Consider the following 23,283-nt stretch of genomic DNA (forward strand, 5'->3'; position numbering starts at 1 on the left):
TAAGATACTACACTTGGCAAGAGAATTCATGCCCCTGTCATGTGAAATATGAGCAATAATCCATTTTCTCTATAGAATGATATGGTATTCCTGGTCTGGCTTTCATAACTGGAGCTTGTCAGTTCAAAAAAGCTGGAGACAGGACCAGCATACTTCTGACAAGTGCTGTTTCCACAAGTATCCTCATCTTATAATGAGATAAGCATGTAATTTACTCTGGTGGAACTGGGTCATATGTAAGAGAAAGGGTACTATTTGAGATTCAGGATGTCCTGTTTGGCAAGTATATTTGTAAATTTAACCCATTTTATTCAAGCACTCAAGTTTTCATAACCAGTTTTATGTCTCATTTTGAGTACTATTTTATAGTAACTGAACTTTAATTTTACTTCAAACTTGTTTTGAGTTACTTGTTTTAGAGTGAACTTTAACAATACATACAGAAGACCCTATATTGTGAACTACAAATTGTTCTCCCTTCAAAGCTTGTTTCTGTAAATACATTATATTTATACTTAACATGGCTACAAACACATTTATAAGGTGACTGACCATTTATTTTTATGTCTCAATATTCTTTGATTTAACAGTTTTTAATAGTTTAGTAATTCTTACAAGGTTAGGATTTCATAATTTATTCTTGTTGTAGGTTGGAAGGCTCAAGAATTATGATTTTTTAATTGAAGTTCTTTTAGTACCAAAGTAAACATTAAACCATTAAAACCACCTAAGGAAAGACTGGTAACTGCTTTTTCCTGATCTTTATACAGCATAAGGTTTATAAAATAACAGTTCTTTATATAGCTCAGTTTCTCCAAGTGGCTAAATATTAATAAAATTAGAAAAGACAGACATGATTAGGTATACATCTTTTAAGTTAGTATTTGTTACAGTGAATAAAGCATTATAGTGCTAGAAGTGTGTAAATCTTAGTTGTCAAACATGTCATCCTTAGGTTGTATTTTCTATAGACTTACTTTACTTACTCAGACTTTTTGCCACTTGGCTAAGTATTCATGACTTTGTTTTCATCTTTATATATTTTTTTCATTTTTAGGACAAAGTCATACAAAACTCCATTTTCACCAAAAATATTTTTTAAACACATAGCTTATATTTTACATCCATTTAAATAATTTTCTCATATCTATTTGTTGCTCCTTTTCATTTCCCTACACAAAAGTTGAATCCAAGTTACACATATAGTATAATATATTAACTGAAAATTACCTCTATGTAGAGTTTTGAGCAGTTTGCATGTATTTGCAGGTAGAGTCAGATGACTTGGAAAGATTAACCTAGAGACCATTGAAGAGAAAACTACAAAAGCAAAACCAAGATTATATTGGTTTGTTGGTGCAGAAACAAAGGCAGATAATAGGCATAAAGAAAAAAAAAATCCCAGGAACATAAAGACTATCCTATCTCAGTTATGGTAAGCAGGCTTGGAGATCCAGTAGAAATGTCACACATTAGGACTAATGTACTTTTGTTACCAGTATTCCTTCCAAGCTGTGAAGCCAAGGGGAATTCTCCACTTAGAAAAAACAAAAACAAACAAACAAACAAAACTTGTCTTGCCCAGAAAAATATGTTTTTCTCCCATGACTAGTCTGAGGTGGGTTGCTAAACTAACTGGCTGACAAGGCTGCTGGGATACCAGGAGGTAGAAAAATAAGAATGGTTACCCCACTTACATTTGGCAATCTCTGCCTCATAGGTCTAGTAGCCCCTCATCGCCCTTCCTGGCAAGCTGTCCAGGCTGGGAAATTATCTTAAATCTATGCTGCACTTAGCATTATCCGCAGGAGATAATTGGAAGAGGGGAGAACAGGAGTTAATTATGTCAGGCTCTGGGCAACATTGCAAGTGGGAGCTGAGTGAGAGGAATGAACAGAGTTTGAGTGAGCTGTTAATTATATGGGGAGGAAGGTCTCAGACCATCATAAATTTCATGTTATGTAATTATATAAATCAGCTTAAATACTACAATTGGAAGCCTCAAATTCAGGCCAGCAGTGGTCATTGTCCAAGGTATATTGAGGCCAGATTTTGCTTCGTTATTTTTATTTTACTTTTGGTTAGTTTATAGATGGCCTACAGGTGTGTAATTGGGAAATCGTGGAAGGTGTAAAACTGAAGTAAAAACAAGGGTAAAATTGTAGCTCCTCAGAGCTTCACCCATGTATCAGATTTCCCAAATGTGCCTGGGAAGCTGGTGTAGCACCCCCAGATGCGGTACCTTCCAGGAGGCCCAGGACCCCAAGGCTTGTGGAAAGCTCTCAGAGTCATTGAGAAGTCTCAAAGGGGACTTATTATTCCCCAAGACCTAAATGTGTGCATCCCAAGGTTACCTTGTCCTAATATTTTGGGAAGTGCTGGATGCATGGTCTGGTTTAATGAAGGAAGGCCTCTCATCTGTAGGTGAGGTTTTGTCTGAGAACAACAAAGGGGAGTGAAAAGAGAGAAGAGTGGATAAGGAGATTTAAAGAATGACTGCTTGAGAGACAGATGGCACTGTCAGGCCCAATCAGGGCCCTAAGGGCTGGGAGTGAGTGAGAACCAGGAAGGTCTGTATGGAGGGCTCAGGCCACCAGTGGTCTCCTTTACCTTTACTGGGTTTCAGTGACAGATGTCAGATTTCTGAGGCAGTGCTGAGGGACAGAAGACAGAAAAGAAGCCTGTCTGATATCAATAGAGGAGACTGTTTCAAATAGCAAGGCACAGTTATTCTCCCTCAGGAGAAGGGTGCTTGCATTTGTCAGAGTCTGGCAGAGTTTGTGCAAAGTTGGTTCTTACAAATCTTATCCAGATTTTTAGAAGTTTTCTACTCAAGTTCATGTAACTGATTAAAAGTCATGGTGGAGAACTTCAATGTGGCCTTGACTACCAGGCACTCACTCCAGAAGCCTCTTCTGAGAGGGTCACCATCCCATCATGTACTCAGTTGGAAATCCCAGTCAGTCTCCATCTCCAAAAACAATGAGGAGAGTAGGAGGGTTGTATTCCCATGGAAAAGTGAACTTTGATTATGATTGTGTGGAGATTCCCTCAACAGAATATAGGGAGAGAACTTATGCCTAACCTGGAGTGCATGGAAATATTTATCTTCCTTGGTTGGAAGGCAAAGGGCAGATTTCACTGTAGATAAATATAGAAAAGTTCCATGTGGATAGTCATTCCAGTGCTGAATTCATTGTTAATCCAAGTTTTGATCTTGGGTCCATGCATTGTGAATAGTTATTCATAGGCACCTAAGGGTAGGTGGTTTGGGGATCAGGAAAAGTTTTTCGAATTCATCTATCCTTTTAGGTTTTCTAGCATGAAAGCAAACTGTGAAATAATCTGAAGTTATATGACATACATAAATGAAAAGACTACTAAAGCTGCTTTTAGTTCCAGGTGGGCATGGCCTGAAATTAAAGTAGAAGCCAATTGAGTGAGTTAGGACACACAGCCCACAAAGCTTCTGTGGAACCCGACAAGTGACTGGCCTAAGTAAAATGTAGCTTGTTGTGTGTTAAAGGAAACATTTTCAAGGCATCCCTTAGAAGCACTAGATATAGGTGCCACCACTCAGTCCTGCAGGGTCAGTGTACCACAAGAGATTCAGCACCAGTCCACTGCAGTCAGAGTGCTGAACTTCGAGCATCTTCAGAGATTCTCCTTATAGGTTCTGGCTTTCCAGGGTTAATAGGGATGTGTAGTGTCTAATTTTACCACTCTCTGGTTCTTGATATTACCTTTCCACCTTAAATACCATCTCCTTAGTCTAACTCTGGCCTGAACATATAGCTTGAGATTCTACAGAGGTGAGTGTGTAATGTTGTCCTACTGGCAGAGAGTGTCCTTGAAAATATCTATGTGTCATGTTATAGATACCTCTATCCTGATGGACTTAGGGACTTGGATTTCCTCTTTGCCCAATTAGAACCTCACCATCTAGTTCAGGGATGGCTTTAATCCTCTCCATGTTGACATCCTGCACTCTCTGTTAGTACCTTCTTTTACAAGTTCTATTTGTTCCACCCTAGAACTCTTGGCTCCATGTCTCTGTGGAAAAAATGTATTTGGGAAGGTGGATAGTAATAAGCAGTTCATGTATTGTGTAGAATATAAAGTAAATAGGAGTGTCCTGGACCAGGCCTTTCTTTTTTCTGAAACATTGCTGATGAAGTTTGAAAGGACCTGTGATATGCATGTAACCAGTTTCTGTTGGTTAGCTCTCCAGTCGGTGGTATAGTTGCAGAATTGCAGGAGTCAAGTTCACAGACTCAGCTGTTGTTTCTGGAAAAGAACTCTAACCACTACATCTGGGGATCAGACAAGAAAGGGATAAACAGCATGTATAGTCCTGTGAGGGAAGGCCAACCATATCTCTCAGCTTTGTCTGATAATGGACTGATAATTCTACTAGTTTCTCTGGGACTCCTCCAAATACCTGTGTTTCAGAACTATTTTCAAAGCCATGTAACTAGCTTGCCACCACCTGTTTTATGCAACCCTGCAAAAAGGGAAAATGATCTTGTGGAGTGCCTAGAATACATAGGTCAGGGAAGACTGGGATAAGAGGACTCGATCTATGTAACTATGGGAATCCTTTCATCCCTGATGGGAAAATACATTCTGGTGTAACCTTGGGTGGCAGTACTCACTCTCCAATAAGTAGCCCATTACTTGTATGCTGTTTTTCTCTTGGCTTAGCAGCTGTACCTGAACCCACTGATATTTTAACTACCATCTTCAGCCCTGTGGCCCCACAGTCAGTGCCCCACCACTCAGGCTGCAGTTAGGAGGGACATCTGGTCCCACTGGGCACAGTCTCTGCTGCTGCCACCAAATACAGTTGTTTTGAACTAAGTTTCTATTGTTCTATTTACCAATAAAGCTGTGGAAGTCAGATGTTGGGGTAAAACCTGGTAGCTCAGAGAGGCCAAAGAGCAACCAGCTGGCTTTCCATTTTCCTGGATACCCAGCAAGAGAGCAACTAGAGACAGTGTCCAAAACAAGCAAGCAAGCAAACAAACAAACAAACAACAAAAAACAAAACAAAAACAGGCCACCACTACCACCACCACCACCACCACCAACAACAACAACAACAACAACAACAAAACTTCAAGTTCCTCCCTACCCCTTTCTGAGCATCTCTCTATCTATTTTTTGACTCCTCTGTACTCTCTATGGCTAATTCCTGTCTACTAGTTTCTGGCTCTTCCCCTGACCAAAGTTGATCTTTTTAACACCATTTTTGTTTTCACAGTATAATCAAATATCCCACAACACCTGTGCTCCTTAAGTAACCATGAAATGTCATTGATTACCCAGAGAAAAAAATTTTTTGTGGAAATATAAATTAGTATCCCAGAGGGTTATCAAGAGAAGTTATAGATGTCTAAATCTGTTTCCATGGGAAGACATTTTATCAAGATGTGGAGCAGTTGGGAAGATAAAATAAAACTGCCAGTGAGACTGGGAAGAGCAATGATGTTCTTGATGTGGTGAAGGAGACAGGAACTGAACAAAATTTGCATGCAATAGTGGATTTTAGAGAGTAAATTTTTCCATGGTAGTTTTTCCATGTAAGAGAATAGGGCGACTGTGGCAGGGGCATGGACAGGGAAGAGCGTTGTGAGTTATGTCACAAAGGTGAGGCCACCTGGGCAGTGGTTGCTGGTTAGGGAAATCACAGGATAGCAGTCTTTCTCTGTGTGGTATGCAGTCACAGGCATGGTTGATAGGTGTGTGACTGGTTTCTGACTGGGATTGGCAATAAAAACTCTAACAAAGTCACCAAGTTTATCTCTGAAATCCTATAGTTAAATATACTGTAGCAGCTCAGGGATTTTCACCATTGTTCTGCCTGTCCTCTCTTTACACAAGTGCTCTCTCTCTCTCTCTCTCTCTCTCTCTCTCTCTCTCTCTCTCTCTCTCTCTCTCTGTGTGTGTGTGTGTGTATACATACATATATATTAGGTATATAGATATATAGATATTACATATGTAATGTGTATAGGTAGCATTCATATATGTGTGTGTAGCATAATGCTAATATGTGAGTGTTTTGCAGATTTAAGAAACATGTGATTGCTCCTGAAAAATAAAACATGGAATTTATTTAACAAAGGGTACAAATTACAAGTTGTTTTTTTTTTTTTTGCAGAATTCTTGGAATTTTTATGGTTGGGGAAGGCACAACTTATACCCTAGTGTTTGGAAAGTTTACAATAGCCTTTGCCTATGGATGTTGAAAGGTATACAAAAGATCAAAGCAGATGCTTGATGAAATCCTGACATTATTAATTGGGAATTCTAGTGCCAGCAGTGGATTTCCTCCCTAGTAGTTTTTGGCCACAGAGACCTTAGAGAATTCTAAACCAATAAGGGCTTTTGCAACAAGTGTTAAAACCATTTCAGGACTGAATGATAAGGCCATATTGCTGATGAGGTTGATGGCTTTGGCTATATGACTGAGATTAGCATAATTAAATCTGTGCATGTCTATTTGCTGTCACAATCTCTATCAGTATAGGCTTACTGGTCCTGTTGGGTCTGTAAGATGCTGTTTCCTCAGAGTCATCATCTCCCTCTCTGTCTCATAATCTCTCCACCTCCTCTTGATATGGTGCTCTATAGTCTCTCATTTTAGGCACGTTTTCAAGTTATGAAACTTTGTATTATTTTTTTATCTACACCCAAAAGACTGTTTGTTGATGAGTGTTGAAAAGTGCACTGATCTATTGGAGTCATTTCATTGCTAGATTTCTTTGGCATTTTGAAAATATTAGTAGATTTTTCTCCTAGGTCATGTCCTGTCTATTATCAAGGTTTTGATCATTAGCTGCATTAGGCATGGACTCCATCTTAGGGAGTGGGCCTTAAATCTATGAAAAGAGTGGTATTGAATCACATAACATATGTGATAGTAGTACTATACCTACTTTATCTTTCTGGCAGGTCACTGTCTTAGGTTGCAGGGGTAGTAGCTGTGTGATAGTGATGATTTTTTACCCTCTTCCACTAATGTGGAGAGTAACTTCCATCACCAGAATTTCTTCTTGCTAAGATTGAGACTTTTCATTTGGCACCAGTTTGATTTCTTCATGCTTGATTGTATGAATAAATGACACTTCCAGTAATTGAGCCTTATTGTTGGATTGTGGAGAGTAACTGACAGTCTTGGCTATAGACTGTGGTGGTTGGAAAGTATAAGGGATGAAGTTGATGAATGACTTAATGAAAAATAATCAATGCCCAACACTGGAGGTTTTACTTGGTGGTATAAAATGTCTAGTTGGGGTCTGTATTCCCTATTGTGGAGTGATCTTTTACATCCCTCTCTTATATGTCTATATTTTAGGAAGCATATAAGTATTTTTGACATGCCCATATTTAAGTACAACATTTAAATAATTTCCAACCTCCCTTCTTATACACACAGGCCCTCCCATTTGTTTTTATATTTTTGGACATTTCTTATCAACATTTATAATTACATACATGTAATAATATATCTAATGACAAATGAATACATTAGGAGTTGCAAATATATGTATATGATATGTGAACGCATGCGTGTGTATGCATGTGTGCATACCTCTGTGTGTGTGTGTATGTGTGTATGTGTTCAGAACTGTAGAGTTTGGCTATTCTGTCTCATCAAAGGGCTCATAAATGGGAGAAGATCAGTGAAACTTTGGAGTTTTCACCCAACCACATTGGCATTTTGGCTAGAAGTGTATTATTCATCTTGGGTATATTTATGGTTGAAATTTCACAGGTACAGCTCTTCTGTCATATATAGAAAACACTTTCTCACAGAAGACATGTTTTTCTGAGTCTTATGGCTTTTCTGCCACCTCTTCCACGATTTTGTATGCTCTTGCACTACTGACTGATATTATTTTTTTTAATTAATCAATTGGTATTGGGCACACAACATTCACTTGCATTTTCACCAGTAGGTTATTGTAATGGTGAGCTTCTGTTGCAAAACAAAGCTACATTTCTGAGGGTGGGTGCTACAGTAACCTGCTTGTATAAGAATAAATATTGAAAATGCAGTGAGAAATTATACAGGTTCAGAAGATTGTCACTTGTAGGTGTTCCAAGGCGCATGGTATTACTATCTATGGGTAGTTGGCCAGGTTTACAGTGTTTGACATGTTATAATTATACTTTACTGACCATAACTATCGTTAATAGTTCACATATGCCTTTGAGTCACTAAGCATCTGATATCCTGATAAGGGCTAAGATGAGGGAAATGGTGGTTTTTTTAAGAAAGTTGAAAAAAATCATTTACTTACAAGTTTTGTAGTACTCAATTTATCCTGGTGGGAAAAAGTAGACCAAACATGAATCTTAATGACAATGACATAGGAAACTCTACTTCTTTAATATTGTAAGTAATCCCAAAACCAGCCCGATTGTAAATGAGAATGAATGGGAGTATTTGGACAGAAGCTTGACTCCCGTGTGATGTGGGGGTTAATGGAGAGTTTTGTGTTGTTCGAGTTTCACTACAGTTTTGTGGCTCACAGAACAGTACTGACACATTCCCATTTCCTAATATTTCAGAAACCTAAAACTGAAACTTGAGTAGGATCTCAGAATAAAGCTTCCAAGAAGTGATAGAAGAGGGCTGGAGGTTTACATACAGTGGGCAGTCTTGTGGTCCTTGAATTTTATTCAAAGGCTTACTTTTCCCTTTAAGGCTAAGTATGCCTGGGTAGGAAGATGGCTCAGTCAGCAGCATACTTACTTTGTAATTCTATTGGTATGATAAATTTGTAGTTGTAGATTCTTCTTAACTATTACTTTACTATCAGTGAGTAGTTAACTAGGTTTCCTGTGCTAGGCATGGTATCCTTCTTTTTGAATAGCTCATAAGTACAATTAGAAAGCCGTTGGTTACCACCAAGATATTTATGCCACAACTGGCCCATTAGGTTTATTGTACACACTGTTAATTAATATGGCTAATAGGCATCACAACTGTTGAGGGCCACTGTTTGACCTAGTCCTTTGAAGATTGCACAGCACTAATGGATATGTCTACACAATGTTCCCAACCTAAGGCTCATGGAATATTGCAGAAAAAGGGACAGGAACTTATAAGAGTCAAATGATTAGGAGGTTGGATGTGATATTGTATCTCCTAGTAATATAAGAAGCTCTACCTATAAAGTCTCAGCAACACGACTGTCAAAAACTGAGCTGAGTAGGCAGCTGAGCAAAGCTGGGAAAGAGAGATGTGGTCATTCCCAGGGAAAGAAGCACCAATTTGTTTCCTAGTACAAAACCATAACCATCAGCTTTCAGGCAGCTGTAGACAGGCTTATCAGTTTGTGTGTGTATACAGAATATGAGTGTATATACATATACATATATGCATGTAGCAACAACTAATAAAAAATGAGGCCATAAATTTGAAGGAAAATGATGAGTTTATATGGGAGTGTTTGAATGAGAAAAGTTAAGGAAGAAATGTTTTAATTATATTATATTCTCAAAAATAAATAAGAAAGTAGACACACACCCATGTGCACACACAGGCAAAGAGAAGAGAGAAAAATTTCATAAATCTAGGCTAGAATAATGATGATTAGAGATAGGTAGGGGTTTTAGATTAGCGCATGGAGGATGAAATTTTATAATCGTACAATATAGATATTTATATTGAATAAAATGTTTTTAAGAAATGAAAACAATAGAGAAAAATAGTTTCTTTTCTGGCTGTCATCTGCATGACACATGTGTTCATGCACCACATCAAAACCAGTATGAACACACACACATACACTGACACACACAGACAAACAACAGTGAAAATATATACAGATTTCCCCCTTTCTTTTCTAAAAGTTTTCTTTAATTATTACTTTATCATTATGAAACTTTAAGATACCTTATTCTCATTGGGAATTCTCATTGGCCAGGTCTGGCACCAACCATTTCTTTCTTTAATCTAAGTAGCTCTTTGTGTGGCACTCTAATAGATATAAAGTTCAAATCCTGATTGATGGCTCATGTGTATAATTATAGCACATGGAGAAACATACAGAAGCAGATTGCAATGAATTATCAGCAAGCTGCATTTAGCAGGATAGAGTTAGTATCAGAAGGGCCTGATAAATGAACATCATGGGAACAGGGAGAAACAGGGTGCTAGGGAAGTTCCCAGGAATCCACAAGGATGACCCCACCTTAGACTACTTGAAATAGTCAAGAGAGTGTCTGAATTGGTCTATTCCAGTAACCAGATTAGTGAATACCCTAACTGCCATCATAGAGCCTTCATCTGTTGGAAGCAGATGCAGAGATCCATGGCTGGGCACCAGGCTGAGCTCCAACAGTCCAAGAGATGAGAGAGATTCAGGATTCTATTATCAAGGGACATTGAGATCATGATGGAAAAATGTACAGAGATGGCCAGCCAAACTAGTGGAAATCCATGAACTCAGGACCAATGGCTGTGGAATCCCCATGGGACTGGACGAGGCCCTCTGGATACTCAAGATAGTTGTTTAGCTTGAACTGTTTGGGAGGCCCCTAGGCAGGGGTATTGGGATCTGTCTCTGGTGCATTAGTGGGCTTTTTGGAGCCTAGTACCTAAGTTGTGATACCTTGTGCAGCTTTGGTGCAGGGGGTAGGAGCTTGGGCGCTGTATGTACCAGGATCTGTTGGCTCCACAAGGGAGATCTTGACTTGGAGGAGTTGGGAATAAGGGGAAGGTTGAGGTGGAAGGCTGGGGAGTGGGAAGAGGAAGAAGGGATCTGTGGGTGGTATGAAAAATGAATAGAAAACATCTTAATAATAAAAAGATTAAAACTTAATAAAATAAAATAATAAAATCAGAAGAGCCCAGACAGAAATGGAGATTTTCTAGTAAAGAGCAAGTATCTAGGTCCAAGCAGCCAGATACATCCACAGACCCATTTGAAATTAGCTGGCTTTAACTATTATCCATTGGAATCAGAGCCCAGAGTCCGATTACAGTAGTTCTGATGGATATTTCATTGGTTACAGCAGGATTTTGACTTCCATTCCTAAATTGCTTGAGATCTCTCTCTTGATTGGTCCTAATTCCATTCTCTATATGAATGCACACACTCAGCCAATCAGAGGGAACCAGAGCTAATGTAAGTCCTTTCAGTGAGGGTTTTTGCCAGTCACACTCCTGGCTGCAGTTCACCTCTAAGCTGGTTCCATGACCTAGCAAGGTCTTGACTATATGCCACTCAGCAGAAAATGAGGACTGTTCCTAAGATCTATTGGAGTCAGAGCCAATATAAGTGCCACATTGAAAAAAATGACACATAGGCAGTGTAGGGTAGTATGTTGGGATTCCCCACAATGCTACTTAGTAAGATAATTTACCATTTTCATCTATTTGAAATTGATTCCTTCATCTGAGAACAGTGCTCTTCCTTTAAGATATATCTTTCTTACTAAGTTTTGGATTCTGGCTTCATCTGCAAGAAGGGTGATTAATCTCAGCCTTCAGTGAAAGGGGACTTGCTGCTCATCACACTTCTTTCTTGGACCTTATATCTGAGGAAATGGAATTTAAGTACAGCTCTCACATGATACCTTGAGCTCTAAAAGATTATGTCTTAAACAGTTGATGACATCCTCTCTATTTTGGAGTGGGGTTTCATTTTTGCTGATGATAGATTTAATTTCCTACAATATATGCTTATTACAGCCCCTCTACCTTAACTTTTGCCAGATCCTCTGCACTTACACACCCACCCAAAGCTACATTCTTTCTTTCTTTGTTTTTCATTAGAATATAAAACAGGCATATAGTATTACTACTACTACTACTACTACTACTACTACTACTACTATTACCACTAGTATGACAACAATGATGATGATGACAGTGACTAGTACTACTACCACCAGCACCACCGGCACTGCTTCTATTACTACTACTACTAACCAAACAAGAATGGGCTAAAACAATAAACAGAAGAAATACAGCCAAAGAAAAAGTAAAAACAAATGCATATGGATACAGGGAAATACATGTTGATTCACACAGAAAACCCATAAAAACCCAAACCAGAAGTTACACTATGTAGGGGACCCGGCTATTTGGAACCTTGGGCTTACACAGGGACTCTTTGCTCAGCCTGGAAGGAGGGGACTGGACCTGCCTGTACTGAATCCACCAGGTTTAAATGAATCCCCAAGGGAGTCTTGGCCCTGGAGGAGATGGGAATGGAGGGGAAGGGATCGGGGGAAGGTGGGAACAGGGGCGGGAGGGGGGAGGACAGGGGAACCTATGGCTGATATGTAAAATTAAAACACAAATATAATAAAAAAAGAAAAAAAAATCACTGACAAAGCATTGTGAGACAAAGAACTCCCCAAACAGCGATTGCTTTTTGTGGAGCCATCTAGTGCTGTGCTCTGCCATTACAGGTGATTCATATGTACAGTGAGACTCCATTGGAGAAAATTATTTTATTTTCATTTGCTTTTAGTTATTAATTGGAGGTATGTGTGATTTTTCTCCCTTTCATCACAGGCTCTGTGGGGGAGGGGAGAGGGAGACAGACTCTCACTATGAGTTTCCCAGGAAACAGATTCAGCAGACCAGCATTGATTGCAGATCTGCTTTAGTGTGTATGTTCACAGACATATATGCAAACATTATCTAATCATATTGAGTTACTGTCCAATGAGCCCAAATGGCATGAAACCCAAATTAAGTGCGAGTGTACAGCGGGGGCAGGATGTCCAGGCAGTGTGTCTGCAGACAAAGGGCAGGAAACAGGTAATTCTCTGAGCTCTGGTGCCTAATTAGAGGCTCTCCTGTTATCTAGGACTCCATTATGGGTCATCTGGTGTTTTAGAGACTCAGGTCTGTTCAAACAGCAATATGAGGTGTTGGCACTTCTCATGTTCCCTGTCTTTTAGTGACACCATCTAAACAGAGGCTGACCCCTCATGTTCCCCCTTGCTTATAGGTGGGAGTTATTCCAGATTTTTCAAAAGTTAAGAAATTTAACCTAAATAATGTTGATAGTAATTTTTCTTGTGGATGTGTATGAATCCATTTCCCCCTTTTCTAATTGTTTTTAAAGTGAAGAGTTTGCACTCTCAACTATGGCTTGTCCTTGGGGGGGGGTTGTTGTAGGAAATTCATGTGCAATGAGCAATAATCCAATCAGCACAGAAGGCTATAAATTGGGAGCTTGTATAATAAGCAGAGCCATTGGAGCAGTTTCTGTTCAGATGGTGTCACTAAAAGACAGGGAACATGAAAAGATTCAATACCTCCTATGGCTGTTTGAGCAGACTTGAGTCTCTGGAACACCAGATGACTCATAATGCAGTCCCAGATAACTGGAGACTCTAATTTGGTGCCAGAGCCCAGGGTGTTGCCTGCTCCAGGCCCATTGTCTGCAGACACATTGCCTGGATATGCTGCCCCTCCCCCATACCTCCATACATCCTCACATAATTTGGGTTGTGTGCCATTTGTCCTCATTGAATAGTAACTCAATATGCCATTAGCTGAGTTAATAATGTTTGCATCTATGCCAGTGAACATACACACTAAAGCGGATCTACACTTCAATGCTGGTCTCCTGAGTCTGCTTCCTGGGAAACTCATCTTGATTCTGTCTCCCTCTCTCCTCTCCCATGGAGCCTCTGGTGAGAGGGAGAAAACAAAAACCCACAGCTGTAGCTTCCAGTTTAGGGATGGGAGCTTGTGCTGACACTCTCTTGCCTGGTAGCAGTGGCCATCTGAGAACAAAGAACTATAATCATGCACAGCCTCCTTTGTTTTCATCCTGCTGGCATCCAAGTCTCACAGATCCCACTTCTCAATCAAGCTTCTCTTGTCAAGTGTGTAATGTTAATGCTGTGTTTTATGGTAAAAAAATATTTTTTTTTACTCTTCCCTGTCTTTACATTCCATTATTTGAGATTAGATAAGAGGCCTGTCTATGCTACCTTGGAAAGAATTTTTATACTAAAATTTGTTTTGCTTTCATATTTTTATTTTGAGATTGTTTTTTATTACACTTACCCCTTTGCTTTCCTTCCATACTGTTCTATATACCCATTCCCTCTCTCCTTCAAACACATGCCCCCTTTTTTGATATTACATGAATATTCCTAAATATATTCTTAAATATATCCAATTCAATCTATAAAATGTTACTTAATTTTTTTTTCAAGGCTCAGAGTTTAGACTTGTAATCTCCATGCAGTATCTAGTATCTGTACACTTGAGTCCTGTTCTGACCTATAAATTTAGTGTGGTAAGTTGTGTATATGAATGGAATTAAAATAGTTTGTCCTGAGTTGCAATTGGAAATCACAAATCCTTTTTCCAGTCATATTATACGCAACTCGCAGCTATTATATACCCCATGTTAATTTTATTCCCTTAAAGTTGCACTTCTTAGTGAGCATTTTGAGAGGACAAAAATTCAGTAGTGATGTTCAAAGGAGATATAGTAAAGACAACTCAACAAACACATGCAATCTTGGAAGTATTTAATCACTTAGAGATTTCAGAGAAAATTGTTTCTGTGCCTCAGAGTTGATGGAATGACAGATTAATAACACCAGATTAAAAGGCGAGGTTAATATTAGATGGGGATATGATATTTAGGTAAATAGGGACCCCCACACACAATATTGGGACAGGATACATATTAGAGTAGTAATATAAAACACTATCAGGGATCCCCAAACCTGGATCCCCTTGGGTAGAGTTATGCAGTAATGAGGAAGCAGGTGACATAGAAAATCAATTGACACAGTACAAATGGTATCAGCCTCAATTGAGCCACTAGGAATACGTGTTCATCTGCAAAGAAGACGCTATGGAAGTCAAATGTTAGAGGATAGTGGAGGTGTAGTACACACTATGAGGAAGACTATGTAGGAAGCCCAGTTGATTGGGGCTGGGTTCACAACAAGGGCTTTGAGACTGTTATGGACATTTAAAGGCTTTGCTGAGCCCTTTGTTCATCAGGATCTTTAAAAGATTGAAAGTCTTTTGCATTTTTAAGTGACATAGACTAGCATGTAAGGAGTGTCTATAAATTGGCGTTATATATGGAGGAGATAAGAGAACGGAAAAGGAAAGGAAAGGATCTATGTTGTGTACTGCAAGGCAAATTTAGCAAGATTTGTGTTGAACTTGAGTTCCCAAGGGAGAAAAAATATTGAAACAGAGCAAAATTCTGTGATAATGAACTAGGAAGTTTAAAGCCTCATTAGAACCTCAGAGAGGCACCTGTACAGCAATATTGATGAAGACAAAAGCCTATTCCTAATGTGGGAAAATATCCTTCCAGGTTAATAAGTTTATCTCTGTCTTCCAGAAAAAGATCTGATAGTGGGGTCATGATCGGCACAGCCCAGACTTTTACCAGCAGCCTGGTGTGTTGCATGGAGAGAAAATAGCTGCTACCATAGCCACAATAGCAACCTTGAGACTCTCTGATGACCCAGGGACCCAACCTGAACAAAACGTGCAGCAAGGGAGATCAGGGACTAATTCTCTTTTTCTTCTGGTCTGGTCAGGCAGCAGAGTCAGGTTCACCAAATTGATCAAAGTTAGAGAAGTTAAAGAGAGCTGGATGAAAAAGTTCCTGGTGTGGAAGTGGAATGGCTCAGAGAAAATTATTGAGGACCTGCTCACTAAACAGTGTGTGATGTACCATGTTGATGAAGCTGGAGCAGGTAGAAAAATTGGAATACCAAATATGTTATAATCATTTTATAATACAGAGTAAGTTTATATTCAAGATATTAATTTCATAATTCAACAGGGAAAATGTGGATTGTGCTAAATTATTCATATTTTATTGAAGTGTTTAATCAAAATACGGCAGAATGTAGTATCTGAGGCTCCATGACATTATCTGTGGAATGTTAACCCACAGTTAGAAATAAAAAATACACTCACAAACTAAAAAAGATCACCAGTTTTCCATGAAATGTATTTGGCAGAATAATCAGCTCATGGATCTAGACTGGGTTGAAATTTAGTTATTTTTCTATCATTGGTGTTCTGTTTGGGACAGACAGATATTCATTCTGTTGTTGGAATATCACCCAACAGGAACATAGGTAGAAGATTAAGTTCTTCCTTCACCTAGGATCAATATATATGCATACTATTGTACATCTAAGTACTTTCTCTATTAAATCCTGTATTATGTTTTTTGTATAGTCTTGCACATGAGCTTATATGCACATATAATAGTTTTTATACTTTTATGTACAGTGTGAACTTTATATCCATGTTGTTTGGCTTCCAGAACATTTACTGAGAAAAATTATTCTCCACAATTGTGTTTATTACAAATTCTCTGGGATGGTCCTTACATGGTCCATATATCAGTCACACTGTGAGAAATGTTTGCCATTGCAGTCATGATGTCTTCTGTGTAAACCCCTAGAAGCTGCCAGAGGAACCAGGATTTGTTCCATATTCATAACATGTTACCAAAAACTCAATCAACCTTATTGGACATTGTTGATGACTTTATATATGAAATATTATGAGTATTGTAAGTCAAGTCAACATTCAGAAATCCTCAGAAATTTCTTTGCCATATTTTGTAAAAATATGAAAACAAAGAAATAAGGGGGAGAAGAAAGAAGGTGGAAAGAAAGAAGGCAAGCATGGAAGAAGGAATGAAGAAAGGGGGTGACATGTTAGGAGGGGGCAGCTGGGAAGGATTCAGGCCAGCAGGAAAGGAAAGGGAAGACAGGAGTTGGGAGGGGGAGTACAATAATTCTTACTATTAATATTTGTTATTATAGCAATAACTGTGCTCTATCTTGCAAATCTGGAAGAAGTAACATTTTTTCAAACTAAGGTAATTCTTCCACACATATTAACAAATCCTATGCTGTACATATAATGGCATCTCTAATGAATAGTGGAACCTGATCATGTAAACTGCTGCTTTTCAACTGAAAGAGACTAGGAAATTAGTGTAAAGCACATTCAAGGTGGTGAGGACTTGGGCAGAGGCATGGTTCACATGTGGCATGTAATGTATAGGAAAGTGCTCTGTGCTGCTAATGTTTAGTGCATGTTTGTGGCTCAGAGGGGCACAACCCAGACAATTTCCCAGTTTTTGTTTGTTTGTTTGTTTGTTTGTTTTGAGCTGAGGATCGAACCCAGAGCCTTGTACTTGATAGGCAAACACTCTACCAGTTTAGCTTAGTGGTAGAGCATTTGCCTAGCAAGCGCAAGGCCCTGGATTCAATCCTCAGCTAAAAAAAAAAATGCAGTTTCCCATTTTTAAGGGTTTTAGTCAAATATTCAGAAAACTAAATTGAACTGGTATAGGGAGTTGTAGACATGCTTAGATTTGTGGTAGAATAAAATTGGAAGGCTCCATAGAGTGAGTTTATGTGTGGCTTCAGACATATATTCAGTCAATGGTTTCTTTTTATGTATTTTAATTTTTAAATTTTTTTTCAATGAAAACAAGTTTATTGACAAGTTTATACCTTTTATGTTAATAAAAATTAAGCATGATTAAAATGATAAAATTTGTAAAAATTGAACTTTAAGATGATTAAGGATTCATAATTTTTAAATGTCATGGAGTCAATAGCTTGCAATTAGAGAAACTTTTTTTTTTACCATTATGTTGTAAAATCATACCAACCACAGATTCCCCTTTCATCCCTCCTCCCAACCCCCCTATCTTCCCTCCCACCCCTCATCACTTCCTCCAACAGGGTAAGTTCTCCCATAGGGGACAGCTAATTCTGGTACATTCATTTGAGGCAGGACCAAGCACCTCCCAGCTTTATCGGGGTGAGCAAGGTGAGCAAAGTCAGCAAGGATCCAGAAAGCAGGCTCATGTACCAGGGATAAAATCCTGATCACACTGCCAGGGGCCCTCAAACAGACCCAGCTACATAACTGTCTCCTGTATGCAGAGGGTCTAGTCCAGTTCCATGCAGGTTCCACAGCTGTTGGGCTAAAGTTTGTGAATTTCTTTGAGCTTGGTTCAGTTGTCTCTATAGATTTCTCCATCATAATCTTGAACCCTCTTGCTCATGTAATCCCTCTTCCCTCTCTTCCACTGGACTCCCAGAACTTGGCCTGGTGCATGGTTGTGGATCTTTGCATCTGCTTCCATCATTTACTGTATGAAGGCTCTATGATGACAGTTAGGGTATGTCAAACAAGCAATCAGTGTATATTACAAATGCACTCACACACTCACATACACCCCCCCCACACACACACACACTTCTAATCAAACTCACAGTTCCATGTATACTAGACAAGCCCTCTACCAACCTGAGCCATATCACCAGCTCAAGTTATCTATCTATCATCTATCTATATAGACATATTAGTGATATATACATATATCCCTCAAACTTACCCATCCTCTGAGACACAGACTCTGCCAGTTCTGATTGGACCAAGAGCTCTGATTGGACCAAGAGTTGGACCCTGAGACACAGACAACATTTGCACCAAATTGGAGAAAGAGATGGGTAGACACCAGTGTAAGAATACATTCAGTCAACTATTTTTGCTTTTAATGTCAAATCTGCAGGGCTGGTAAATGGCTCAGCCAGCATTGTGTGTCCTTGAAGATAAAAACACCTAAGTTTTATCTCTAGCATACACATACAAAGAAAACTGTCACAGTGGTATGAACAAGCAATTCCAGGTCTTGACTGTTAGAGCCAGAGATAATTCTGTATCTTGCCGGCCATTTGGACCAGACCACATGGTGAAATCCAGTTCAGTTAGAAATGTTGTCTCAAATGAGTCAGAAGTAGTAGACCTCTGCATTGAAACAGTATTTGCTGGACATGACAGCACAGTGCAATTGTAATAGTTGAACTCATAATAGGTAGGGCTGTGTACACAATCTTGTACAGGATCAAGCCAGCTGAAACATTGTTATGGCTAGAAGCAGTATTTGTGAAGTCCCACCTATACCCTAGAGACTGGACATTTGATGGGCTACTGGGGCAGTCAAACTTCTTCAGAGAGGTTTTCCATGAGAGGCTGTTCATGTCTCACTAGATGGTGTTAGTATATTTTTGAAAACCAATTAAACAAAAATACAGATAGCACTAAATGTATTTAGTGCTTATTCAAAATGAAAGATCTTGATAACTTGTGATAGAATGTTAGTACTAGAAAGAGAGGAATAATTCTAGGGTAGAAAATTGCGGCTAGATTTTTTTCAATATATTATAGGTATTTATCAAGTATTAAGTAAAGCATTTTTGGAAAAGATGAATGATCCCTTAAAAGTAATTCAGAAGTTATCCACTCTCCATAAGCATGCACACAGTATATATCTGCACTTTAATAATTCCCATGTTCTCCCATATGGAATGATGTAAATATGCTTACATTTTACTATTTCTTTTCTAAAATAAATTCCTCTTAAATTCTTTCTTTACCAGTCTGACACATTAATATTCTGTATATGTCTCAATCACGGGTAGAGTCAGTCATTTCTTTAGGTAATTCAAGCCCTTATTTTGTGAGCTGTAACAAAGATAAATTGTGATTCAGTGTTATGGATTATCAGAAAACCACATGTGTTGCAGAAACTGTCACAGGAGGATTGGAAAGAGTCAGCAGCAGGCTCCATTTGACACAATCATAATCAGAGTCATCAGACAGAAATGGAGGCTTTCTTTTATAAAGAGCCAGGACTGTGCCTATGAATGGCCAGATCCAGGCTGGAGGTTCCAGGCATCACTGGCAGGTTTATTCTGTTGTCAATTTTCACTACCAGAATTCAGTGGAAATATAAATAATCTTTCTTTCTCCTTCCACTTCCACCATGCCTCTTGCAACACCAGGGGCGGGGTAGTGTGGGATTTGTGGGAGGAGTAGGAGCAGCAGCTTCTGTGGAGGTCTCCCAGGCAACAGCAGGCTTTACTTTGCATTCCTGGGTTTGAGATCTCTCTCTTGATTGGTTCTTAATCTGTTCTGTATTATCACGCACACAGCCCACCAATCAAAGGCAACCAGAGTTGATATGGGTCCATTCACATAGACTTTTTGTTCGCCAGACTCCTGGCAGGAGTACAGCTCTCAGCTGATTTCACCCTCTAGCCAGGGGCTTGACTGCTCAGTATGGAAGTGGGGGTGTGGGCTGGTCCTGGGACATGCAGGAGACAGAGCCACAAGACACCCAGCATGTGCAGGGACTTGCAGGCATTTTCCCCAGAGTCACCTGCTCCTGTTATCTCTGCTTGGAATTTGATCCTCCTTCTGAGGCCAGTGCTTCTGCTTTAAGATTGATTATTCTTGATGCAGATTTGGAGTCCCTACTTCAGTTGCAACAAGGATAATTCACTTCAGCCTTCCGAATCAGACAGAAACGTGAGCGTGCTGCTGTTCCTATGAAGAATTACTAAAAGGGTCAGTTCTCACCTGTCACCATGAGACTCTCTGAGAGCTTAAGAGCTATGACATCTGCTGACAGTATCTTTAATGAAACCTAGGCTGTATGACAGCCAAGAAATTTTACACTACCACTCTGTAACTGAGTGGTAGTTGATGTGAATTTTTATGTGGACTGTGGGATGAAAAAGGCTCAGCAGTGCCACTTAATTGTTGCATCTGTCGTTTTCCTAGAATCTGGTCAGGAGGGAGATTTTCTCCATGTGGATATCTAGATGGGTCACACTGATGATGTTATGAATGACAGTGGACTAAAAACCTGAAGGGTGAGTGTATTGAAATTTTTAATGATAAAGTTGAGGTTTTATTCACATGATATACAATATAAAATTGCAAGCTTTTGTTATCATATACTGTAGTAATTACAATAGTCCAATAGTAACTCTCATCACTAATAATAGATGAATTAATTTTGTTAATTTGCTGAAATTTTATTTAATAATTTTTCTTCAAGAAACACACTGATTATACTGCCTATTCTTTATGCTTACTCCTGAGAAGTGGGCACTCACGGAGAAAAATAATTTAACCCACTAAAAATGGTGTACATATTTATGTATTTTATATCAGAGTGTCTTATAAACTGTGGAGCACATCAGGAGTTCTTTTGTAACTATGTGTTCACTCACATACTAGAATTACATCACACAATGTACTGCTGAATGCAATAGAATAGGATTAGTAGTCTTGACTGGTGGATCACAAAGACCAAGTGTTGTTTCAGCTAAAAGCATTTAGTGTAACAGAATCTTGTACATGGGTGGGAAAATCCTAGTGAAATAGCAGGAAAGAATGCAAGAGACAAAATAGACACCTGGGAAGTGTCCAAGAAGCAATAAAAAATCCTCCAGTACACTATGAGTGCATACTGAGCAACATAAGGACTCCTACTTTAATATCCATTATAAAGTTAATATAATGCAATATAATATAATATGATATGATATGATATAATATAATATAATAATCTGCTGTGATCTGGAGCCTTGAGGACAATGACAGATATCCTGGCTCACAGGCTTCACTGCTGAGATCATGGCAGCATATATTTAGGTTCAAGTGGCTTTGCACAATTGGAGCTTCATTCTGTTTCTTACCCCTTGCATTTCATGAGTGAATCCTGGGTAAAGAATAATCAAACCCCAAATGCACCTGAATTAATTGATGTTTATTTTGTTGTATGATTTTAAATGGTAATAATTCATTTTTACATCTAATTCTTGATGTAGATGGTCTCACTGCAATCCAACATGTTATACATTGTGTATTCAGGCACAAATCTGATGTTTCTCATACTCATACACTGTACTTGTTAGTTTTTATTAACTTGACAAAACAGACATATTTGGGATGAATGAATCTCAAATGAATAATTTTGTTCATCAGTTTGACCCAAGTGGCATTTACTTTGGAATGTTTTCTAAATTAATGATTGATGAGGGAGGGACCAGCCCATTTTGAGAAATTTCTATTCTGGGTACATTGTCCCAGGTTGTATAAAACAGTAAGTTAAGTGATCCACAGTGAACAAGCCAATAAGTAGCATTACTCTGTGGCCTCTTCTTGGATTAGTTCCAAAATCCAGGTCCCCAAATCCATGAGTTGCTGCTTACTTCCCTTTATGAAGTGCTATGAGCTGTAAGATGAAATCAATCATTCCATCAACAAGTTGCTTTTGGTCCTGGTGTTTATCACAGCCATAGAGTGCAAACAAGGACAGATGCACGCTCATATGTATACACATACAGAGCAGTGGAAAATCCTGAGAAAATCCTCATGTAGGTGTGAACAGGAAGAAATCCTCTTCCTAGGTAAATGTTGTCAAGATTTGCAGAAAGTTCTATAGTGAAAGAGGACAGAAGATACATCAAAATCAAGATACATATGTTTGAGGAGCTTAGGACCGGATGCTGAGAGACAGTCCCAATAAAGACACTGTGATTTCAATAAAATATGTGAATTAATATAGTCAACTAAAGCACTCATGAGCAGCCATCACAGAGGCTGTCTGTTTTTCAGAAATTAAGTAAGCTATTTTAACATCCCATAGAGACAACAGGGTTATCCACAAGCCAGCAACTGGTCAATATACTAATGTTAATGAAATAGAGCATCTAAAGTATGCATGAGCAAAGTATCTTTGATAAATTCTTGCCATTAAATGTATTATGCATGTTAGGCTGAATTAAGATGTTATTTGAGTGATTATACCCAGGAGGCTACAAAGAGTGTCAGGAAATATGAGGTCAGACAAAGAATTAATTGTGGTTGCATGGTTGAATAGAGTTCAGCTCAAGAGAATATAACCTCTGTTTCCATTGTGTGCATATGTTTTCAAAGTATTTTGAAATATATGAATAGAAATATATGAGTGTGGGGTGGGGGTGGTATGTGTGTGCGTGTTCATGTGTGTTCATGTGTGTGTGTGTGTGTGTGTGTGTGTGTGTGTGTGTGTGTATGTGTGTGTGTGTGTGCATGAGAGAGAGAGAAAGAGAGAGAGAGAGAGAGAACCTGGCATCTCTACAGATTTATTACTACAGTTCTTAGAGCAATGTAAATCTTAAATACTTTTATTTACTTTCAAAATTGCCTTTTTTTTTTAAGCTGAGGATCGAACCCAGGGCCTTGCGCTTGCTAGGCAAGGGCTCTACCACTGAGCTAAATCCCCAACCCAAAATTGCCTTTTTAAAAGATATTTATTTATGTATTTGTGTGTTTGCTTCAGAATATTGTGTTATGGAGTCAGTAAACTCATTCTACTATGAGATCTTTATGTTTAAATCCAGTCTTCAAACATGTTGTTAGGGGCCTTCACCCTTCTC

Source organism: Onychomys torridus, unplaced genomic scaffold (genome assembly GCF_903995425.1).
Source record: "Onychomys torridus unplaced genomic scaffold, mOncTor1.1, whole genome shotgun sequence".
Classification (NCBI taxonomy): domain Eukaryota; kingdom Metazoa; phylum Chordata; class Mammalia; order Rodentia; family Cricetidae; genus Onychomys; species Onychomys torridus.